The sequence below is a fragment of the Nicotiana tabacum genome, chromosome 6, assembly GCF_000715075.1.
Source record: "Nicotiana tabacum cultivar K326 chromosome 6, ASM71507v2, whole genome shotgun sequence".
In the NCBI taxonomy this organism is placed as follows: domain Eukaryota; kingdom Viridiplantae; phylum Streptophyta; class Magnoliopsida; order Solanales; family Solanaceae; genus Nicotiana; species Nicotiana tabacum.
This window is the reverse complement of record NC_134085.1, coordinates 65,709,031-65,726,753: the sequence shown is the minus strand read 5'-3', so window position 1 is coordinate 65,726,753 and position 17,723 is coordinate 65,709,031.

Below are 17,723 nucleotides of genomic sequence, written 5' to 3'. Positions count from 1 at the left end.
AACACACTAACACCTTTCTTTTTTCGATACATCTATATTTATATTCATTACAGAAGCCTAATCTTACAGCTAAATGATTTATAAGATTTATATCTTTGTTACATTCGTAAAGTTAGTTTTCTATATCATATTATGTGAGAATTCGCAAGTAGTAACTTCCAATAACTTTTAAATTGTTATCCTCCTCGCTCCCCTAAATTCCTATCTGCTCGATTTTTTTATGGTTAAACAGTGGATTCTCCATAACTGCCCTAAATTGCTATCTGCTCGAATTTTTTATGGTTAAACAGTGGATTCTCCATAACTGGGGGGGACGAAGATTGTGTGAAGATATTAAAGAAATGCAAAGAGTCAATTCCAAGTAGAGAAAAAGGTGGGAAAGTGATAATTATAGACATAGTGCTGGAAAATCCGAAGCAGAAGGATGATTCTGTTCGAGCACAACATAATATGGACATGGTGATGATGGTTTTTGGTGCCAGAGAGAGAACTAAGAAGGAATGGGAAAAACTCTTCACTGAAGCTGGTTTCAGTGAATATGAAATTACTCCCACCCTGGGCACAAGGTCTCTCATTGAAATTTACGCTTGAAAGAAGTTCTGGGATATGCGTTTACAAAATATTGTAATCTTATGAGTCTATCTGTATTTTTATCGTATTGCAATGGGTATTACTGGAAAATACTATTTTTATTTCGTTTGCTATAAATTTCTTTATTTCTTGATATTAACCTTGCAAATGCTAACCAACTTAGTTTTTTTGAACAAACAGAAAATATATATATTTTGGCTCCATATGTAATTCGTATAAATGAAAAATATTGGGAAATTCTTCATTACCAATGATTTTAGTAATAGACTTTTAAAAAAGTTTGAGTAAGCAGGTTGCGTTTAGCTCTGAAATATCTATTGCATATATAAGCTGCATATAATGACAGCTATTTTCTAGTACTGCTTGGACCAAGCTGTTCCTTGCTTGGTCACCTTTCCATGACAGTGGGGTTACGTTGTAGTGACGAGGCCATAATTTATTATTCTTAATTTTTCTTTGATTCCAATAGTGACAAGATTTTCACAAGAAATTATCTTCCATCTTATGGTTTCAGGGCTTGTTTGATCCTCTATTTTCTCCTCATACACACCTTAAAGTATGATCTTATCTATGTCATTTCATCCTTCACATCAAACACTGAATAGGCTACCTTGTCCTTTATCTACATTTTCATGTAACTCATTCAATTATGACCTTATTCAGTTCATCATTCACATTGAATTGAATAAACTACAACCTTTATCTACTTTTTTGACTACCATGTCCTTCATCTACATTTTGTGTAACTCCAACAAAAACCATAGTCCCCGTGAATAAAGTTCCACTATATAAGATATTGTTTTACGTGAAAATGTAATGATCAAACTGGTCGTCTTAAGTTTTAGAACCATTTTCTTTTATTTAAGATTTCTTACAGCCTCATTTAGTGATTTGTGACTTGCTGGTATAGGTGGTTCAGGTCCTTGTTCGAAAACGTTTTTGAAACACTTTTTTTATAATTCCAACGACCCCGGCTTTCACCTCCCATGGTGATGGGGGGGGGGGGTTGGCATTAACCCCAACATTATTTATTATAAAACCAAGAAAATGTATAATACGTGGGGGACAAAAAACTAAAATCTCCCGATAAATTACATAATTGTAAATCAGCAAATATGGTATATCTAGTACATATAGCAAAAAGAAAATAATCCCCTTTTCGCCTTATTGGGACATATATAAAAGCACTTTAAATGCATAAAAAAACAGTTAACTACCTTGCGGCAAAAAGCACACTATCATCTCGCAACAAAATGGTTCTGGACAATTTTATATTTTAGATTAGACAATTGTATCATGTCAAGTTTATAATTTTTGAAAGCCCGCTTAGGGAGATTAATGTCATTGAAGATCATATGTTTTGAAACACTTGATTTCGAACTTGAAGCCTTAAAATTCATTGAGTTGACCAAGGTCAACAATTTGTGTTACTGTGCTTAGAATCATGATTTGAAGCTTTTATAAAGTTCGTATGACAATTTTGTACTTGTTTATTAGGACCCGAGGGGTTTGGTTGCATTTGGCACTATTGCATGAAAATTGGAACTTTAAAATTCTTCAATAGATTTGAGTTGTCGAATTGATAATAGTATTTTGCTTTGTATTTGGGCCTTTGGATAGATTTGTAAAGGGTATGTGGACTTGTCAGGATGGCTTGGAAGGGTCCTAGGGGTGCTCAGGTTATTTTTGGGGTGTTAGTGTAACGACCTGATTGGTCGTTCTGTGTATTTTAGCCACATTTCCCATTTTGAAGTTTTTTTTTATGTGTATTTATGGTTTTATGACTTGCGGGAATGATTGATTTCGTTTTGGGGAGGTTTTGACTTGAATTGGATCAATTGATTCTTAGTTTGAAAGCCTAAGTTGGAAATATTGACCGAAGCATGACTTTTATGACAATAACCCGGAACGGTATTTTTTTTTTGGTTTCCCACCCGGTGACTGGTACCCGCATTGGAGCACGACTATATCCGATTCGCGCCGCGTAGGGCCCCATTCGGGAGGAAGCACTCCCTACCAAGGATTTTTCCATACCGAGGGCTCAAATCCGAAACCTCTGGTCAAGGGAAGAATAGTCTCATCCACTGCACCACATCCTTTGGTGGTTCCCGGAACGGTGTTTTGATTGTTCCAATATGTTCGTATGTTAATTTTTGAATTAGGTGTATGCACAGAATTGGATTAGGAGGTTTCTAGGTTGATTTGGCTTGTTTTGCCGAAAGTTGGCAATTTGATTATTTTGAAATTTCCTAAAATTGACTGTAGGTTGGCTTTATGGCTATCAAGTTTGAATTTTTGTTTTGGGATTTGAAATAGCTCTGTTTTGTCATTATGAACTTGTCTACAAAATTAGGTGTCATTCTGAGTTAGTTTGATAGGAATCGGACGTTTGGGTGTGATTTTAGCAATTCTTGAGTTTCAGACGTGTTATGGATTGGTTCAGACTTGTTTCAGGTGGCTGGTACTGCAATTATTGCAATCGCAAGCATCAGCATCGCAATTGCGAAGAAGATAGGGGGTGCAGATATTGCAAATGTGATACCTTGATTGCAGTTGCGAAGGTTAACTTTGGCTAGACAGGTCGCAATTGCGACCATTTTGTCGCTTTTACGAAGGAGCCTGAATTCGCAAATGTACAGTCAGTGACACGTTTCTGACATCCCCTATGTTCAGCAGGCTCCACATTTGCGATGGGTTTTCCGCATTTGCCAAGGTTTAAAATTGCAAACCCATGATCCCATTTGTGACGTTTGCAGTTGAACAAAAGGTTGGGATTTCGGGAGTTAGTTTTATTTTATCACACTTTGGAGATCTAGACTCGGTGAGAGGAGATTTTAGGAGGAGATTTTCATACAGAGACACTGGGTAAGTGATTTTAAATCAATTTTGATTATATAATATGATTATTTATGAGATTTAACATCTAGATAATAAGACTTGAAGTGAATTTTGGAGATTTTTTATTATGTTTTGAAAAATAAAAATTTAGCATTTTAGAGTCGAATTGGACTCGGATTTGAAACCAAAACACATATATGAACTTGTGGAGTTATGAATAGTCGAGATCTACTATTTGACTAGTGTTTTGATCGGGCGGTCCTGGGGTTGAATTTTGGAAACCTTTATTAATTGAAATGTTTTTCTCTTGTATTATTTGTCGATATTATGTTGTTTTCTGTTAGATTTGAGCCGAGCATAGGTGAACTTTAAAGAAAACGTTATTTTGAGTGTTGAATTGGCCAAATTGAGGTAAGTATCTTGCCTAACATTGTGTGGGAGAACGTTCCCTTAGGATTTGATCTAAAGGAACTTTCCCTTAGACGTGTACATGAGGTGACAGGTGTATATACAGACTTATGTGTTATACTTGACTAGATTAGATTCTTAGGCTATTAATATGTCTTGAATTGAAGTTGTTGTTGTTATAGGAAGCTCATTTTATTGTTGATTTACCTCCTGTACTCTTGTGATTTTGTTGTAATTCCCGTATACTTTAATGTTGAGTCGTGGGCTATGGATTATTGTAGCATTAGTGTTGTTGTTCGAGAAAACTAGTGGCATATGGGCATGTGGCGTGGGGTTGATTTTTGTGTTGTGAATAATATGTGCATGAAGCGATACACGTGTGGTGTGTATATTGATGCGCATGCAGCGAGATAAGGGGGTTTTATGTGCATGTTGCTAGTAAGGGAAAATACTCCATTGTGAAGCACACACAACGACATAAGGGGGCTTTTGCACGTGAAGCAATTTTGAAAAAAAAAATAAAAAAAATGTGAAGCTCACGCGGTGTCATAAGGGTGACTTGCGGTTTGTGATTATAAGATGTGGTACCTTGAGGTGATACTTTTTGCAAACCTTGTGTTGGAACAACAGGAAGATTTGAACTGTCATTGATTTCCATTATTGATTTTTGTATTTTTAATGTGTTAAGCTAATTTGCTACACTATTAAATTATTAGTCTCTGTTGTCATTTATTTATTTTTCTTTCCTTTGTTAGCTTTACATTGATATTATGCACATGTCTTATGTCCAGTGACTGTCTTAACTTGAACCTCGTCACTACTCCACTGAAGTTAGTCTTGATACTTTTTGCCGACCATTTATAGTATACTCATATTACTCTTCTAAATTATTTTTGTGCAGATCCGGGTACCTCGGATCGTGCCGATGATAGATGGTTGAATTGATCTAGAGTTGTAGAGACTTCAAGGTATACATGTTCTTCCGCTCGCAGGCCTCAAAGTCACCTTCTTTAGTTTCTTTGGTACTGTTTATTTTATTTCAAAACAATGTTGTATTTAAGGTTTCTAATGTATTCATGGTAGAGTATATGACTATGTACTACCGGTTTTGGAGATGTATGATTGTTGAGCATTTTTGGCTATTATGTCATTTATCAATCTTTATTTAGTAGTCGAGTTGTTTTAGTTCGCTAAATATCATCATGTGTTAGACTTACATAATCTTAGAGACTAGGTGCCATCACGATCCTCAAGGTGAGATTTTGGGAATGTGACAAGTTGGTATTAGAGAGTAGGTTTATAGGTTCAACGAGTCATAAGCAAGTTTAGTATAATCTTGCAGATACGTATGGAGACGTCTGTGGTTATCTCCGAGAGGCTACAGAACTATTAGGAAATTTCACTTATTTCATTCCTTATCGTACGGATTAAGTAATTTCGAAATTTGAGCCCTTGTCTTTCTATTCTCTCTGTCACGACCCCGGTTCGCCCTCCGTGAACTATCGTGACGGCACCTAGTCTCTATGACTAGATAAGCCTAAAATGCAGAAGATAAACCAAATTTACGGAAGAAAACAATCTAAAACAGAAATAGAGAAATAAAACAGTGTTTAAAAGTGTCGCTCGACATACACAATGTTAACTCTTAAAACCAATACATTTCTCCAAAACCCGGAAACCCATGAATCGCAAGCTACGAATATAATAAAAATGCTCTAACTCCGGAATGTCTACATCAATAAAAGAAAATAGAAGGGCTATCACTACAAGATAGAATGGAAAAAGACTCCTCCGTCTGGGGACGCGGCAGATATACCTCGAAGTCTCTGGAGCAGTCGCATTGCCTCAAGGGTGATAGGAATGAGTCAAAGTTCCTGGATCTGCACATGAAAAAAATGTGCAGAAAGGGCATGAGTACACCACAACGGTACTTAGTAATTGCCAAACCTAACCTCGGTCGGGTAGTGACGAGGAAGGTCCGGGCCCTACTGAGGTTAAATAAGATATAATGTTTAACAGTGTGAAATAAACGGTGTAAATAAGTACAACAGTAAAAATAACACAAGATATGAAGGACATCAACAACTATTGCAGAGGCAAAGTAAACACAAAAAGAAATACAGCTCAGTACCAAAAATAACAACTGGGGATCTTCCAGGATACCGTCATGTAGTCCCATTTTATACATATCCAATGGATCTCCCAGGATACAGTCCCGTAGTCCAACTCATAGTACGTGGGGATCTACCGGAATCTCGTTCCGTAGTCCCAAATGTAAATACCCAGTACTGGGGAATCTACTGGGTGCAGTCTCATAGTTCCATATAACTGTGCAGGGGGGTCTACCGGAATCCCACATCCGTAGTCCCAAATAAACAGACAAGGGAGAGCTACCGGAATCCCACATCCGTAGTCCCAAATAAAAATACACAGCAGCATTAGGAAAATATTCAGCAAATGTCAATTTCATAATAAGGCAAACAAGTAATTCTAGCCTAGCATGTTGCACAGAATTCAAGTAAAGCAGTTTGAGCAATTAAGGCAATTAAATCACTTAGACATGCTTTCCTAAGCTAACAACATTCTTTAAGTGCAAGTAATATAAACAGTAAAAGAAACATAATAGTAATTATTTAATGAAAACTGAATTTTTAACAATTAGCACAAGTACGCACTTGTCACCTCGCGTACAAGGCATTTCAATTAACACTAATACCGAATCCTAAGGGGAAAGTCCCCCACACAAGGTTAGGCAAGCCACTTACGTCAAACCGGCTCAAAAATCAACTCGAATCCACGTTCTTGCCACGAGTACTAGACTCCAAATGGCCCAAATCTATTCAATTTAGTTGCATAATGTGAATAATACTTGAAGTAACTGATTCTACAATTAAATTCTAAACTAGTACGCGAAATTAGGTAAAAATGACCAAAAGGACCCTCGAGCCCACGTCTCGGATTTGGGTAAAATTTATATTTTCAAAATCCTCATACTCTCACGAGTTCATGCATACCAAAATTATCCAAATCTATGGTCAAATCCTCAATAAAAATTCGAATTTTAGGTCTAAGAATTTTCTTCCAACTTTTCCCCAATTTTCATCTACAATCCGAAATTAAATGATGAAATTAACTATAGATTGATGGAATATAACTAGAAAGGGTTAAGGAATTGTTACCCAATGATTTCCTCTTCAATTTCTTCCCAAAATTGCCCTCTCCCGAGCTCCAATTTGATTTTTCCAAGTTTTGAACCAAATCCTCGAAATTTCATATTTCTGCCCAGCAATTACCGCATTTGCGGTAAAGGGAGCACACCTGCGGAAGAATGCATCGCAGGTGCAAAAAGACACTTAATGGGCTGGGTCCGCATCTGTGGTAGCTTGGCCGCATCTGTGGCACCGCATTTGTGGAAACCCAGCCGCACCTGCGGATCCTGGAGCTTGGGCCAAATCTCGCTCCTTTGGAGACATAGCCGCTTCTGTGGCGCCGCACCTGCGTTCCCACACTCGCAGGTGCAGTTATGACAGGTTCAGCAATTCCAAATTCTTCCTAAGTCCAATTCCACTTCCGTTAAGCACCTGAAACTCACCCGAGGCTCTCAAGACCTCAACCAAATATACAAACCAGCCCTAAAACATCAAACAAACTTATTCCAACCCTCGAATCACATCAAACAACGCTAAAACCACAAATCACTCTTCAATCCAAGCCTAAGGATTTCAAAAACTTCCAAATTATGCTTTCGTTCGAAAAGTCTATCAAACCCATTCGAGTGACCTCAAATTTTGCACACACGTCACATTAAACCTTACGGAGCTACTCCAACTTCCAGAATTCCATTCTGACCCTCGGATCAAAATCTCACTATTGAACCGGAAACTTCAAAAATTCGATTTTCGGCATTTCAAGCCTAAATTAGCTACAGACCTCCAAAACATAATCTGATCATGCCCTTAAGCCCAAAATCACTCAACGGAGCTAACGGAATCGACGGAATTTCATTCCGAGGCCGTCTTCACACTACTCCAAATATGGTCTAATTTCTAGAACTTAAACTCTCAATTAGGGGATTGGGGCGAAAATTCTTAAAACGACCGGCCGGGTCATTACATCCTCCTACACTTAAACATTCGTTCATCCTCGAACGAGCATAGAGACATACCTGAAGCAGTGAAGAGATGAGGGTAACGGCTGCGCATATCCTGCTTGGTCTCCCAGGTTGCCTCCTCGACCGGCTGACCCCGCCACTGAACCTTCACTGATGAAATGTTCTTTGACCTCAGCTTTCGAACTTGCCTGTCCAATATTGTCACTGGCTCCTTAACATATGATAGATTCTTGTCCAACTGGACTGAACTAAAATCTAACACGTGCGACGGATCATCGTGATACCTCCGGAGCATCGAAACATGAAATACCGGATGAACTCCTCCCAAGTTGGGAGGTAAGGCAAGCTCATAAGCAACCTCCCCAACATGCTACAATATCTCAAAGGGACCAATAAACCTCGGACTCAACTTTCCTTTCTTCCTGAATCTCACAACGCCCTTCATAGGAGAAACCCGGAGCAGAACCCACTCTCCAACCATATATGAAACATCACGAACCTTTCGATCCGTGTAACTCTTCTGTCGGGACTGGGCTGTACGGAGTCTATCCTGAATCACCTTGACCTTCTCCAAAGCATCCTGAACCAAGTCTGTGCCCAACAATCTAGCCTCGCCCGGCTTGAACCAACCCGCCGGAGATCTACACCGTCTACCATATAAAGCCTCATACGATGCTATCTGAATGTTGGACTGATAGCGATTGTTGTAGGCAAACTCCGCCAATGGCAAGAACTGATCCCAAGACCCTTTAAACTCAATCACACATGTACGGAGCATATCCTCAAGAATCTGAATAGTGCGCTCAGACTGTCCATCCATCTTAGGGTGAAATGTTGTACTCAACTCCACCCGAGTACCCAACTCATACTAAATGGCCCTCCAGAACCGTGATGTGAACTGAGTACCTCTATCTGAAATGATGGAAATGGGAATACCATGTAGACGAACAATATCCCGAATATAAATCTCCGCTAGATGCTCCGAAGCATGGACAAGGTAATTCTTCTCATGTACCTTAAACTGTTTGGACACATAGGCAATAACCCTACTGTCCTACATCAAAACCGCTCCAAGGACAATCTTCGAGGCATCACAATAAATAATGTAAGACCCCCGAACTTGTAGGCAATATCAAAATTGGGGTTGTAGTCAAAGCTTTCTTGCGCTTCTGAAAGCTCGCCTCACACTCTTCCGTCCACTGGAATGGAGCACCCTTTTGGGTCAGTCTGGTCATAGGGGCTGCAATCGATGAAAACCCTTCAACAAAACGACGGCAATAACCCGCCAAACCAAGAAAACTACGGATCTATGTAGCTGATGATGGTCTGGTCCAACTCTGCAAAACCTCTACTTTCTTCGGATCCACATGAATACCCTCACTCGACACCACGTGGCCTAAGAATGCCACAGAATCCAACCAAAACAAACATTTTGAGAACTTAGCATATACCTTCTTTTCTCTCAAGGTCTGGAGCATTGTCCTCAGGTGCTGCTCATGATCTTCCCGACTCCGGGAATACATCACAATATCATCAATAAAGACAATGACGAACGAGTCAAGATATGGCCGGAACACACTGTGCATCAAATGCATAAAGGCTACTAGGGCATTGGTCAGCCCAAATGACATAACAAGGAACTCATAATGACCATACTGAGTCCTGAAAGCAGTCTTCGAGATATCTGGCTCCCGAATCTTCAACTGATGGTAACCTGAGTGCAAGTCAATCTTAGAAAACACCCGTGCGCCCTGAAGCTGGCCAAACAGATCATCAATACGAGGCAAAGGATAATGGTTCTTCATTGTAACCTTGTTTAACTGGCGATAATTAACACACATACACATAGAACCGTTCTTTTGCTTCACAAACAAGGTAGGAGCACCCCAAGGTAATACACTGGGCCGAATAAAACCCTTATCAAGCAATTCTTGTAACTGATCCATCAACTCCTTCAACTCAGGAGGAGCCATACGATATGGAGGAATAGAGATAGGTTGAGTGCCCAACAACAAATCAATGCGAAAATCAATATCTCTATCAGGCGACATGCCCGGAAGATCAGCTGGAAACACATCGGGAAAATTCCGTACTACTGGGACTGAATCAACTGAAGAGGTATCAACACTAACATCTCTCACATAAGCTAAATATGCGTCACACCCCTTCTCAACCATACGCTGAGCTTTAAGAAAAGAAATAACTCTACTAGGAGTGTGATCTACAGTACCCCTCCACTCAACACGCGGTACACCTGGCATAGCCAGCATCACAATTTTGGCGTGACAATCAAGAATAGCATAATGGGGCGACAACCAGTCTATGCCCAAGATAATATCAAATTCTACCATGCTGAGCAATAATAAATTGGCCCTGGTCTCAAAACCACTAAGAGAAACCAAACACAACAAATAAATGTGGTCCACAACAAGAGAATCTCCCACAGGAGTAGAAACATAAACTGGGGAACTCAAAGAATCCCGAGGTACACCCAAATGCGGAGCAAAATAAGAAGACACATAAGAGTAAGTGAAGCCTGGATCGAATAGAACCGATGTATCACTGTGACAAACTGGTATAATACTTGTGATGATAGAATCGGAGGCAACAGCCTCGGTACAGGAAAGAAGGGCGTAGTATATGGCTTGGCCTCCCCCTCTAGGGCAACCTCTACTTCCCTGACCTCCACCGCTAGTTGGCTGAGCAGGTGAGGTAGCAACTGAAGCTATAATCATAGCCTAAGAACTTTGTGGGGCACGCTGTGGCTGAGAAGTCTGTGGAGGTGCACCCCTCCCAAGTTTGGGGCAATCCCTCACCATATGGCGTGTGTCACCACACTCAAAACAAGTTCGGAGAGGGCGTGGCAGTTGTGACTGGATCGGGAAAGGTCTGCTAGACTGACCACTGAAAGCACCCCGCGCAGGAGGCACGCTAGAAACTAGAGGTGCATAATAAGGCTCCTGAGGTCTAGGAGGAGTTGGAAAACCACTGGCTGCTAGAAGAGCTGAATAAATAGAGTGAATCATATAACCCATACAATGACGACCTATAGCTGGGGCACGGGCACCAGAATAATGGCCCAACTCTCGAGACCTCTTGGCCTTCCTCTCCTCTCTCTCCATAGCATGCATACCCTCAATCCTCCTAGCAATGCTCACCACCTGCTGATAAGAAATATCCATCTCCAACTCACGAGCCATGCTAGACTTGATGTTGGGAATAAGGCCCTCAATAAACTGGCGAACCATCACGCGAACAGTAGAAACAAAGGCTGGTGCATGTCTAGCCAAACTAGTGTAACGGACAGCATACTCTGAGACTGTCATAACACCCTGGCGCAAATGCTCAAACTCTGTGCGCCATGCATCCCTGAGGCTCTGAGGAACATACTCTCTTAGGAACAGATCTGAAAATTGAGTCCAAGTCAGTGAAGTAGCCTCATCCGGACTGTCTAACTCATAGGTGTGCCACGACTCAAAGGCAGCTCCTCAAAGCTGGAAAGTAGTGAAGGAAATCCCGCTTGATCCTGATATACCCATGGTACAGAGAATACGGTAACACTCATCTAGAAATCCCAGAGCATCATCCAATGCTAGACCACTGAATATAGGAGGCTTGTACTTCTTGAACCTCTCAAGCCTCAGCTGCTCATCCTCGGAAACCGCTGCCCTGTCCTTGGGTTGGTCTCGGACTGCAAGCTGTACTGGAATAATCTCAAGGACCTGCTCAACATGCACTCGCTGCTCAGGAGTGCGGGCGGAGAAAATCTATGCTCCTCCCTCAGCCTGAGATGTAGCCGCAGCAATGGGAAGCAACCCTGCCTGAGCCAAAGTGGTGTACATGGTCATGAACTGTGCTAGAGTCTCATGAAGTGCTGGAGTAGTAGTAGGAGTAGGCGTATCAAGTGCCTAGACTCCGGCTAGAACTGCTGGTGGTACCTCGGTGGTAGCTCGCGCAAGTGGTCTGGCTGCACCAAATGCGCGTCCTCGGCCTCTACCCCGGCCCCGGCCTCTAACGGCTGCAGTAGGGGGCGCAGGTGCTTGATCATCTCGGGTAGCGCATTTCCACACCATCTGTGAGAAAATAGAAGATAGAAGTTTAGAATCGTGACATCAAATCTCGCACGACAAGGAAATCAAATGAAGTGGAAATTTTCCTAACGGTGTCATAGCCTCTCATAGATAAGTAAAGACGCCTCCATACCGATTAGCGAGACTCTAATAAACAGGCTTGTGATTCGTTACTCCTATGAACGTAGAGCTCTGATACAAACTTGTCATGACCCCGGTTCGCCCTCCATGAACCATCGTGATGGCACCTAGTCTCTACGACTAGGTAAGCCTAAAATGCGGAAGATAAACCAAATTTGCGGAAGAAAACAATTTAAAACGGAAATAGAGAAATAAAATAGTGTTTAAAAGTGCCGCTCGGCATACACAATATTAACTCTTAAAACCAATACATTTTCCCAAAACTCAAAAACCCATGAATCACAAGCTACGAATATAATAAAAATGCTCTAACTCATTAATGTTTACATCAACAGAAGAAAATAGAAGGGCTATCACTACAAGATAGAATGGAAAAGGACCCCTCGGTCTGGGGACGCAGCAGATATACCTCGAAGTCTCTAGAGCAGTTGCCTCGCCTCAAGGGTGATAGGATTGAGCCAAAGTTCTTGGATCTGCACATGAAAAAATGTGCAGAAAGGGCATGAGTACACCACAGCGGTACTCAGTAATTGCCAAGCCTAACCTCGGTCGGGTAGGGACGAGGAAGGTCAGGGCCCTACTGAGGTTAAATAAGATATAAGGTTTAACATTGTGAAATAAACGATGTAAATAAGTACAATAGTAAAAATAACACAGGATATGAAGGACAGCAATAACTATTACAGAGGCAAAGTAAACATATAAAGGAAAACAACTTAGTACCAAAAATAACAACCAGGGATTTGCCAGGATACCGTCCTATAGTCCCATTTATACATATCCAATGGATCTCCCGGGATATCGTCCTGTAGTCCAACTCATAGTGCGTGGGGATCTACCAGAATCCCATTCCGTAGTCCAAAATGTAAATACCCAGTACTGGGGGAATCTACCGGGTGCAATCCCGTAGTTCCATATAACTGTACAGGGGGATCTACCAGAATCCCACATCAGTAGTCCCAAATAAACAGAAAAGGGGGAGCTACTGGAATCCGACATAGGTCGTCCCAAATAAATAGACAAGGTGGAGCTACCGAAATCCCACATCCGTAGTCCCAAATAAAAATACACAGCAGCATCAGGAAAATATTCAGCAAATGTCAATTATATATTAAGGCAAACAAGTAATTCTAGCCTAGCATGTTGCACAGAATTCAGGTAAAGCAGTTTGAGCAATTAAGGCAATTTAATCACTTAGACATGCTTTCCTAAGCTAACAACATGCTTTAAGTGCAAGTAACATAAACAGGAAAAGAAGCATACTAGTAATTACTTATTGAAAACCGGATTTTCAACAATTAGCACAAGTACGCACTCGTCACCTCACGTACAATGCATTTCAATTAACAGTAATACCAAATCCTAAGGGGAAGGTCCCCCACACAAGGTTAGGCAAGCCACTTACCTCGAACCGGCTCAAAATCAACTCGAAACCACGTTCTTCCCACGAGTACTCGACTCCAAATGGCCCAAATCCATTAAATTCAATTGCATAATATAAATAACACTTCAAGTAACAGATTCTACAATTAAATTCTAAGCTAATACGTGAAATTAGGTAAAAATGACCAAAACTCCCCTTGGGCCCACATCTCGGAATCCGGTAAAATTTATATTTTCAAAATCCTCATACTCTCACGAGTTCATGCATACAAAAAATATCCAAATCTAAGGTCAAATCCTCAATCAAAATTCGAATTCTAAGTCTAAGAACTTTCTTCCAACTTTTCCCCAATTTTCATCTCCAATCCGAAATTAAATGATGAAACTAATTATAGATTGATGGAATAAAAATAGAAAGGGTTAAGGAATTGTTACCCAATGATTTACTATTCAATTTCCTCCCAAAATCGCCCTCTCCCGAGCTCCAATTTGATTTTTCCATGTTTTGAACCAAACCCTCAAAATTTCATATTTCTGTCCAGCGATTACCGCATCTGCGATAAAGAGAGCACACCTGCGGTCCCGCTCCTACGGAAGAATGCATCGTAGGTGCAAAAAGTCACTTAACGGGCTGGGTCTGCATTTTCGGTCGCATGGCCGCATTTGCAAAAACCTAGTCGCACCTGCGGATCCTGGAGCTTGGGCCAAATCTCGCTCCTGCAGATACATAGCCGCTTCTGCGGCACCGCATATGCAGTCCCACACTCGCAGGTGCGGTTATGATAGGTCTAGCAATTCCAAATTCTTCCTAAGTCCAATTCCACTTCCGTTAATCACCCGAAACTCATCTGAGGCCCTCGGGACCTCAACCAAATATACCAATCAGTCCTAATATATCAAACGAACTTATTCCAACCCTCGAATCACATCAAACAACGCTAAAACCACAAATCACTCTTCAATCCAAGCCTAAGGATTTTAAAAAAGTCTATCAAACCTCATCCGAATGACCTAAAATTTTGCACACACATCACATTCAACCCTACGGAGCTACTCCAACTTCTGGAATTCAATTCTGACCCTCGGATCAAAATCTCACTATCGAACTGGAAACTTCAAAAATTCAACTTTCGGCATTTCAAGCCTAAATTAGCTACGGACCTCCAAAACACAATCCGATCATACCCATAAGCCTGAAATAAATCAATTGAGCTAATGGAACCGATGGAAATCCGATCATATCCGACTGTCTGCTCTCTTGGATGAAAGAAGACAATATTAAACTGAATATGAAGTCCCAACAAGGGAGAATATTACAACTTATGAGACTAGGATAATGTGAAACAATTCAGAAATACGAACTTCTCTTTATGTCTCGTTATCAAATACATGTAGTTATGAGATCATGCCAAAATGAAAGAAAGGTTTAGCCTTAACATACCTTAACCTCGTTGAGTTCTTAATATCTTCCAAGCAACTCTTCAAACAACTCAACCCGGTCTACCATAACATAAGGAGATTTAAAATCAGCACTGAATAAAGGCTAAGTCTGCAACTTAAGCTAGTAGCTCGTTTATGTAAATTTGTGCAGCATCCCCCATGTAACAAGGGCCTCCTCCAATACCATATAACAACAACAAAAACTAGAGAAATCCAGAAACATAGAAATATCAATAATAAGATACCATATAACAACAAAAAGTCACAACTACTTCACGACGAGTGGCAAGCTCCAATTAGACTTTATATAACCCATATCACCCGTTATAGAATTTTTACATTAACTTAACAGTATAATTAACATGATAATGAAGTCATTCATAAATCATTTCATCCTTATACTACATATTTATAACAAAGGGATCAATCCACAACTCCAACTATCCTCAATTAACAATTTTAATTACTAGTTCATGTCTAGTCCATCCATTTAACTTAATCAACATCAAGATTACCTTAAGCACATGCAAGAACACTATATACTTACCTTCCACAGTAGATTCAAGTCTAAATCCAAGTTATATTTAGCTAACAAAAGCCATTAACGGCAATACAACACCATAGAAGCGACTTAAGCTAATATTCACTTCCAATCTCAAGTTTCATATGTTTCTTTCATCACTTCACTTGATAAACATATGGAGATGCATAACCACATAAATAAAATCATAATAAAATTATTTCCCCCAATTTTCAGCCATAAACACACACACACACACACACACAGATATATATATATATATATATAGCCTTTAAACAACCCAACAAAAGATAACAATATATCTTCCCCTTTCAAGTGCTATATTGTAATCTTTAACTCCAACACCACAAAAAATATGTAATTAACTTTAACAACCATAAAAACAATGTTAAACATACCTTAGGAAGTATATAACATTCGAACCCTAAGCGTAACTTAGCTCACCATCGTCCTTATTCACATCAGAACATCATAGATGGGTTATTCATCACTTTTGGCTAACTTTGATGTTAAATTATCGTGTATTTTTTGGAGCCTTTGGGGAAGTTTTTGGGAGGTCTTGGAGAGTGTCAGGATTGAATTAGGTCGAAAAATGAGCAAATCTCATCCCAAAAACGAGATAAAAACAAGTGAAGGTCGGCCACCGACCATGTGGGTCCCATAGGGGCTTCCTGCGCAATCTAGCAAAAATATGAATATTTCTCTACTCCAATGTCGTATTAAAAAATGGTTTACTTAGTTAGAAACTAGACTCATAGAGCTTCCATTTGGTAGGTAGATCATTCAGTAATTAAAGAATAATGGGAGAAAAGTTCAGCTACATTTGACCTAATGTTCAACATATTAATGAATGTAACTTGTGATGACCTTTGCCAACTTTTGTTCCACAACTCGCTTGACTACAAAACATAACACATGACTATTATACGACTAACATAACTCATAATATAACCTTTTCATCACCCCAACAGTGCATGTTATAACATTCTTAAATTGCCGACTTTCGACGAAACTTATTTTCTTTATTTCGTTTAGCTTCTAAGCCTTCCAACCTTCTTGGTATTTGTTATTCATGATCTTAAATATTTGTAACCTCCATGATAATATGATTAACTTACTTTATGTACTTTTAAAGATGCTCTCATTTCTGAGCTTACATCAATTAACTTACGACGTACTCTCACGTACGAAAATATGGGGTATAACATCATTCCCCCCTTTAGAACATCCGTCCTCGAATGTTGACTGATGCGCTTATCCTTCTCATAACTTATAGCATTTATGAATAACTTAATACTATCTTTGCCCTCTAGGAAACTGTTCTATAAATAAATCCAATAGTTAGAGCATTCCTCCCTTTGGGTAACTTTCTCACACCATGACATGTGGTCGGAATTCTTCCAATCTCGTAGTTTTTGCTACCTTCTGTCATGTGGCATGTACGACTCTCTCCTTATACAGCCACCTATGCAAGTCTTCTCTCCTATTTCCTCCAACTTTTACCTAATCTCTAGGTCTTACTTTGTAAATATATATAGAACTATGGTAAGATGTCCCTATGAGTATTTATAGGTGTACTGAAGTTCTTCGCTCGGTACTTTGTTGAAGTTACGACTGTGGCTATATATTTTTTTGTAGTCTTGAATATCTATTCGTATGGATTTACATCATCTAGGTAGGTCATACTATACCATAACACTTACTTCGAGGTGTATAAATGTAAGTCTTTTAATGATTCCTCGTTACTGTTCATCTTAAGAATGATAGCCTAATCTCATCTCATACTTGGAACTTTTATCCATCTATTGCTGATTCACCTTAATATTGATCTATAATCGACCACTAATAACTTGAAACCTTTAATATAACATATTGATACTAGGGCTCACATCTCATCGGTGAACATTTGAAGTGATTTCCTGATCCACTAAGGGGTGATACTACACTTCAATAACCGTATTTCATGGCATCCCCATGCGGTTCATCCTATGGGGGGGAGGTATTCTAATCCCGTGCAATTTATGAAATCCCTTTTCTTTAAATTATTACTCAATCAAAGTCCTAAATGTTATTCTCTTATAATTTATCACAATTACACTCTTATTCTACTACCATGACAACATTTCATCTTTTCTAAATTTCCCTAGTCTTAAGTTCTTTTGAGTTTATTCAAGCTATATAGAGCTTTTTATAACTTATG